Source organism: Octopus sinensis, linkage group LG6 (genome assembly GCF_006345805.1).
Source record: "Octopus sinensis linkage group LG6, ASM634580v1, whole genome shotgun sequence".
Lineage (NCBI taxonomy): Eukaryota > Metazoa > Mollusca > Cephalopoda > Octopoda > Octopodidae > Octopus > Octopus sinensis.
In genome coordinates this window covers 44,403,087-44,410,527 of record NC_043002.1, presented here as the reverse complement: position 1 = coordinate 44,410,527, position 7,441 = coordinate 44,403,087, and the positions used below count along the sequence as shown (strand labels likewise).

Genomic DNA, 7,441 nt, shown 5'->3' with positions numbered 1-7,441 from the left:
CTATTCTTTATAATTTACATAAACGACCTTTCCAGTGTCGTACATTACTGCAAAGTAATAATATTTGCTGATGACACTAAGCTCCAGCAAATCCTCAATGAAGAAGCAAACCAAACTCAACTCCAGTCTGATCTATATGCTGTGAGTCAATGGGCAGACAGAAACAAAATGCAACTGAACGAGGGAAAATTTGAGCTGATGCATTTTGGAAGAAATTCCTCACTAAAACAGCCATACTCTCTTCCTTCAGGGGAACCGCTCACAGCCTCTAACAATATAAGAGACCTGGGTGTAATTGTTGATGACGATCTCAGTTGGAGTGCTCACATCAACAATAAGGTCGATATAGCTCGTAGGATGAGTTCCTGGATCTTAAGAACTTTCCGGTCCAGAGAACAAGGTCTCATCATACCACTTTTCTCCTCCTTTGTACGGCCACACATCGAATACTGATGCACACTGTGGTCTCCCCATACAAGACAAAACATCTCGAGGATTGAATCACCCCAGAGGGCACCCACTAAACGAATTGAAGGCATGGCTGCTCTTGATTATTGGGACCGCCTTAAAGCCTTGAAACTCTACTCTCTCCAGCGTCGCCGTGAGCGGTACATCATTTGCATGATGTGGAGAATATACCACCAACTTTGCCCAAACGACCTGAACATTAGCTTCAAGGTTCATCCAAGTCTGGGACCACGGGCCATACGTCCCCTACCCAATCCAAGATCACGGCATATATGTACACTGCAACATAATTTCTTTTCTTCAACAGGCCCTGCTCTATTTAACATTGTCCCGAAAGAGATCAAAGAGGAAAAAAATGCCATCAACTTTAAACGGAGTCTGGATAGATTGCTTCAAGGAATACCAGATAAGCCACCCATAATTGGATACAATTCACTCAACCAAAGCTCACTACTTGAATGGACCATAAACAAAACTTGACTTAAACAGGATTTAGATAATCCTATCAGGTGGTGCTATTAAGTTAGACATGGCCTGAACCAATCTTTGGTCGAAACATATCTAAGTTTTATATATATATATTCACTTCACTCGTACGGCTGTGGTCATGCTGGAACACCACCGTGATTTTGCTGATTTCTTCAGTCTGGAGTGTTTCGCATCACCACTCATGTATATGTTCCTTTGTCTCAATTCTTTTCCGATTTGGTGTATGAGTTTGATTCCGTTGCCTCATCTGTACTTCATGTCGGGCCACTGGTTCAACCGATATTGTGGAGAAGAGGATGTCTAGATCCTTTTTGAAGACCTCTAATTCCACCTTATGCAGATTTCTTAATTTTCGTGACAGGACATTGAAGATTTGTGGGCCTTTGAACCCTAGACTATTGCAGTACCTTGTCCTGAATTTAGATGGTGTGGTTGGCACCTTTGGCATCCATTTCTGGAGGATAGTTTAGCTGGCTGAAACTTCGAAGAAAGCGTCAGTAGTGTTCTAGCTTAACAACAATAACTTATACTCTGCAAAAGTATAGTGCAATACATCAGATTAGTGTAAAACTGTATTATGACAGAACATAAAGACAAACATTAATATTATTTACATTATTTACAATTGACGGATATTTGTCCTCATCAATTAACAAGCAGGTGGCTGAATATTCCACAGACACAGATACCCGTAACGTTGTTCCGAGGAAGATTCGTGACACAGAATATGACGAGGCTGGCCCTTTGAAACACAGATACTGCTTATCTTTTCCGGGTGAGTTGACTGAAACAACGTTAAATAAAATGTCTTGCACAACGACACAACGCACCGCCTGGAATTGAACTCAACACCTTACTATCGTGAGCCAAATACCCCTAACCGCTAAGCCACGTTCCTTCATATATAAAACAATGATTTGAAACATACGTATTAAATGCTTTCAAAATATGATTATTTGGTTTGATTTCATTTATATTATGTGTATGTATGTGAATGTGTGTGTGTTTGTGTGTGTTTGTGCATGTGTGTGCATGCATGTGATGTTGTGTACGTGCATCTATGTGTTTGTAAAATTATATATCTTTAGGTATAGGCACCAATTTATATCTAAATATCTGCATGCATAAATTTCCATCTTTTCTATTTCGCTTTCTATCTCCGTTTCTGCTAAATATTCTTTTATACGTCTGTTTCCAAATTCTGCCGCTGTTCACAGTTGCAAGTGATATACATTATATATTCTTTATGTATTGACGAAATGCACATATTCATAATTTAAACATCCTCTAAACACTTAGAACGCAATTCTGAATTCAAGCTAAGTTGTTAATTTATCTTAGCTAAACATTTTGCATTTAATCAGTTCTCACCGTAAAATAAATATGACAAAATCTAAATTTAAACATCCTGTTTACATATTGCATTGTATACTGATTTTATTTCTAACTCGTGCTACTTTTAACGCTATCATTAAATTTCATATGCTCTCTATTATCTCCAGTCACTTACATTACTAACTTGCGACCAGTTCAAATATACTTCCGACGTATTCGAACAAGTACTGTAAATCCTCGAGTATAACCCGCACTTTTTTACGAAAATTTAAGGTCAAAATCCCTATATACGAGGTTAAAAATGAAATTTATTTTCTAAGCAATGTCCGAGTCTCTGTTTGCTGTTCGGCAATGTTTATTCAGATGCATTTTGTGATGTCGGGCGCGAAAATACCTTAAGCGAAGTCTGAAAGCAATGAGGTCATAAAAGAATCATCCATAACTTGCAGTAAGCAACATTTATTAAATGAAAATAAATGAAAATTCACTAACAAAAAATTAGACAACCCAAGAGCTTCCATGTCATGCAGAGTGTATGACAATATGACTTCTGTTTTGTCGATTACATCAATCCCTTGCTCAATTGTTACCTAGGTCCTCGATTCCTAAAAGATAAAACGCAAGGGCATTTGAATTCAGAATGTAAATTCGGAAGGAATGCGTTAAACATTTTTCCGGCGTCGTAACGATTCTGCCTGAACGATGTCTTAGAGAGTCTTAATATTGATTTTTCACTATAGAATCTATAATATTATAGTCACTATACTGAAGTCTATTGACTACTTGTAAAATGGGTGGTACCTCAAGAATTTCAAGAACACGAATATCTTGAAGGTAATATGAATCTTTTGTTGTCTGTTTTATTTAAGATTTTAAGCAATTACAACGGCATTATAGCTAAACTGAAAAAATGGGAATCACATCTTTTCAGTTCGGGAAAGGATATGAAAAATTATATGAATATAATTTCCCTTGATATTATATAACATCATAGTATATAATTTTTGAAATCAGAGTTGTATCTTAGAGTGTACGGAATGCTGTATATATTCAAATATCTTAAGAAAATATTATACGATTTAAGAGAGCATATGAATAATATTAATATTTTATTTAAAATAAAAGTGCATCTAACACTAGATCGAGATAATTTCTATCTGACAACTCTCTAAACTGAAGTGACAATCCAAAGAGAATTTACGACAGCGATAACGAAACATGAAGGGTTGAAATGACAATAGCTACAATGATAGTAACATTAGATGAAATGATATCAATACCAATGCCATGAGTGACGGTAAAACCCACTCATAAAATGCACAAAATAGTACAGCTGCGGCCAAAGTAAAACGAAAAGATTGATCACTTCAAATCAGGAACGATACCAATACAGGCCAAATGGCAAAGTTATAAAGCAATGACTGTAATATCACTGACCACTGACATCAGTAGCGCTGGAAAGAAAGTAGGAAAATTTGTTCAGTCCATGACAGCGGTGAACCACTGAAGCAAACGGATAACCCCAGCAAAGTGAAAATCAAATTTCCATAATGGGTCCTGGAAATGCCACTGGAAAGGTCATTGTACTTTATCTTCAAGAAAATAAGTTTACTTTTCAAGTAAATTTAATTCATCCGTCTTTTCTACAATGATATTTGCAAAACAGACTTTCTGTGTGTGAGATACAGAGTACTTTAACACAAAGAATGTGAGAGAAATATACCTCGATGCTATACCCCGAGGATGGATATATTGAATCAATGTATTATAGATGCAATACTGTTTGTCATTCACAAGGCTGACTTGGCATTCGTAATTGGATGATAAAGCGTATATCAAATCAAGCTATGGCTAATTATTGGTTTAAAATTGCAAGTGATTTACAAGTTTCACATGCTTATATTATATAGTCAGTGTAGATTTTGTTGTCACATCAAGTTTAAATAAAGGAAACATATTTGTGTTAGGATGGAAGAAATAAGAATTTAATCTATTCTGTCCAAATTAACTGGCATGGGGTAATATTTTTTACAAACACACTAACTACGTACAGACAAAAACGCCTCCCTCTCACACTACATATGTCTGTGTATGTATTTGTGTGTGTGATTGCGTTTGTATATATTTATGTATGTATATATGTATGCATATATGCATGCAGGCATTGTGTGCTCGCACACAACAGAACCTCCATGAACTTGAAAGACCTCAACAAGAAATATCTTTACCAGACTTAGAATCTATATGAATGCCAATGGCGCGTTATAAATGTATGGCATAATATATACATAAAAACTACCATAAACCGAGAAACCAATACAATACTACCTAAACTAGTTTATCACAACCAGAACAAGAATTTCAATGAAAGACAACTTACTACCGCAATAATACAAAAAAACAAAACGTTAGCAGTCAACAAGCACATTAAACTTACTCATCCATCTTCAGTTGCTAAATGGACCTCCTTATGATTTCCCCAGTTGGGGAGTGCCAGACAGCAAGATAGTGTCAACAGCGTTAAAAATATAACGCTACCTGGAAATTAATTTACAAGTAGCATAAGCAAAACATTAGCACATTACGTCTATATCTATTTAATGCTTTTCAAACACCTACATCTATTTAATGTTTCAAACGCAAACAAATCTCAAACATAAACCGTTATGTGCCTATGGCTACAAGCAAAGAAATTGAAATGTAAAATATTGAATACAAAGAAATATCATCAAAATGGACTTTGCCATAGTAGAATTTCAAATATATAGAACATTAAAGTGAACTACAGTACTAAATGTGTAAACAAAGCACATTGAAAATAGTCGAAAACAGGTTGCCAATACATAAAACGGAAAATAAAATATAAACTAACAATCTGTGTAAAACGTTAAACATATAAATTAATTAGAGATAAACAAAAGATGTGTATTGTAAACTATTGCTACCAAATAATCTATAATACGTGTTAAGAAGCAAGCAAATATAAACTAAGAGAATAGCACATCAATTTAACTTAACGGAAGAGTCTCAGGCGTCAATCGCCTTAAAATAACACTACGCGGAAAAACAATCAATGTTGACCACTATTTGTTAAATATAAACAGCAACTATAGTAATATTTAAGCTAACATTTCCACTTAATGAAAAGCATATACGTAAAACAGTCAAATCGTAACGAAAATACTTTCTGACGCTTAATATTTAAAAACATAATTAATACTCACTGAATATAAACATATCATTTTAATTGTCTATAACATGGGAATAACTAAGTGTAGAGCTATAACTCGGATTATAGAAAGTATATTTAAGCCAATATTTTCGCCTAAAAACATATATATATATATATATATAATAGGAAATTTACTAATACAATAGCAGCCATAATATGAGTCAGTAAGAACGAGTGTATTGAGATATTTATTATAGAAGATTAACAAAACGTTGAGACTAGTACTGTTTCTACTTCGTAGATTTTCACCTATCGCGAGGTGTTTTGGAACGTAACACCCGCGATAGTCGAGGGTTTACCGGTTTTTTTTTAACAAAAGTGACGTTGTACACAATAGCAGATCTTTATATATGGTAATCTAAGTTAGCGAGCGAGTAGAATCTTTAGCACGCCGAGCGAAATGCTTACCGGTATTTCGTCTGCCGTTACGTTCTGAGTTCAAATTCCGCCGAGGTCGACTTTGCCTTTCATCCTTTCGGGGTCGATAAATTAAGTACCAGTTACGCATAGGGGTCGATGTAATCGACTTAATCCGTTTGTCTGTCCTTGTTTGTCCTCTCTGTGTTTAGCCCCTTGTGGGTAGTAAAGAAATAGGTATTTCGACTGCAGCTACGTTCTGAGTTCAAATTCCGCAGAGGTCGACTTTGCCTTTCATCCTTTCGGGGTCGATAAATTAAGTACCAGTTACGCATAGGGGTCGATGTAATCGACTTAATCCGTTTGTCTGTCCTTGTTTCTTCTCTGTGCTTAGCTCCTTGTGGGGAGTAAAGAAATAGGTATTTTGTCCGTATTCACGTTCCGAGTTGAAATTCCGCCGAAGTCGACTTTGCTTTTCATCTTTTCAGGGTCGATAAAATAAATATCGTTCGAGTAGTGAGGTCGATGTAATCTACTTACACTCTCCCTGGAAAAATGTTGGTCTTGTGCCAAAATTTGAAACCAATATATGACAATCTACCCACAAACTGACATTACTTTCAACATTAATTAAAACAAATGAATCTGTAAATCTAGACTAGGTTAAAACTAGAAATTACTTGAATTTTTTCAAAGATCTCAATATATCTAAATAAGCAACTGTTATCTTTTCTATTTTACTTGCTCCAGTATTTAGATCATGGTCATGCTGGGGCACCGCCTTGAAAAATTTAACGGAACACATCGATCTCCCTCGTATCTATTTTTAAACCTGAAACTTGCTCAATTGTTTTTTGCCGAACCGCTTATTTACGGGAACGTAAACAAGCCAAAACCGGTTAACAAGTGGTAGTGATTGGGGGGGGGGGCAAATACACATACTCGCACATGCACGTATACGCACACATGCACGCACACACACAAGCGCGCGCGCGACGAGTTTCTTTCAGTTTTCCGTCTAACAAATCCACACACAAGGCTTGTGGGAGTATCACGCACTGAGATGGAAACAAAAACCACATGGCTGGTAAGGAGGTTTCTTACTAGAAAGTCTGCTAAACATTTAACTAACATTTTTCTAACGTAACCTTGTTTTTCCATAGGCATCTTTTAATACTTTCCAAAAAATGCACCAACCTCATTTATATTCCTAGCTCATCTAATAACCTGACTGTAAAAAACATGTTATAACTTACAATTTGAAGAATTATACATAGTTCCCAGGGTAAGGATATGAAAACCTTCTATTCGCTTCGACGTCATTTAGCTCTATTTTCCCAAAATACTCGTCATTAGGAATGAAAATATCCAATTATCTGCCATTAAAACTAAGTTGCTTGACTAAACATATCTTTATTTTCAACCTTTGCTATAAATCATTAAAACTAAATTCACACAAATATATATATCTTTACATGTAAAGGGCTACACTTATCACACATCAAAACGCCATCAATTTATTTCAGTATCCTCTCCGCCTAGGAAATACTTGTGTTAACG

At 35.7% G+C, this 7,441-nt stretch overlaps 1 long non-coding RNA gene across 1 annotated transcript in view; it reads right to left on the bottom strand.

Annotated features, from left to right (window-relative positions):
* LOC118763725 overlaps nt 1–7,073 on the bottom strand; it is a 17,469-nt gene extending 10,396 nt beyond the window's left edge. Inside the window, exons 1-2 of the long non-coding RNA XR_004999479.1 lie at nt 7,059–7,073; nt 4,354–4,355 (exon numbers count right to left, since the gene is read on the bottom strand). This is a non-coding gene — a long non-coding RNA (uncharacterized LOC118763725). The remainder of the gene's footprint in view (nt 1–4,353; nt 4,356–7,058) is intronic.
* Nucleotides 7,074–7,441: the final 368 nt, after the last annotated feature.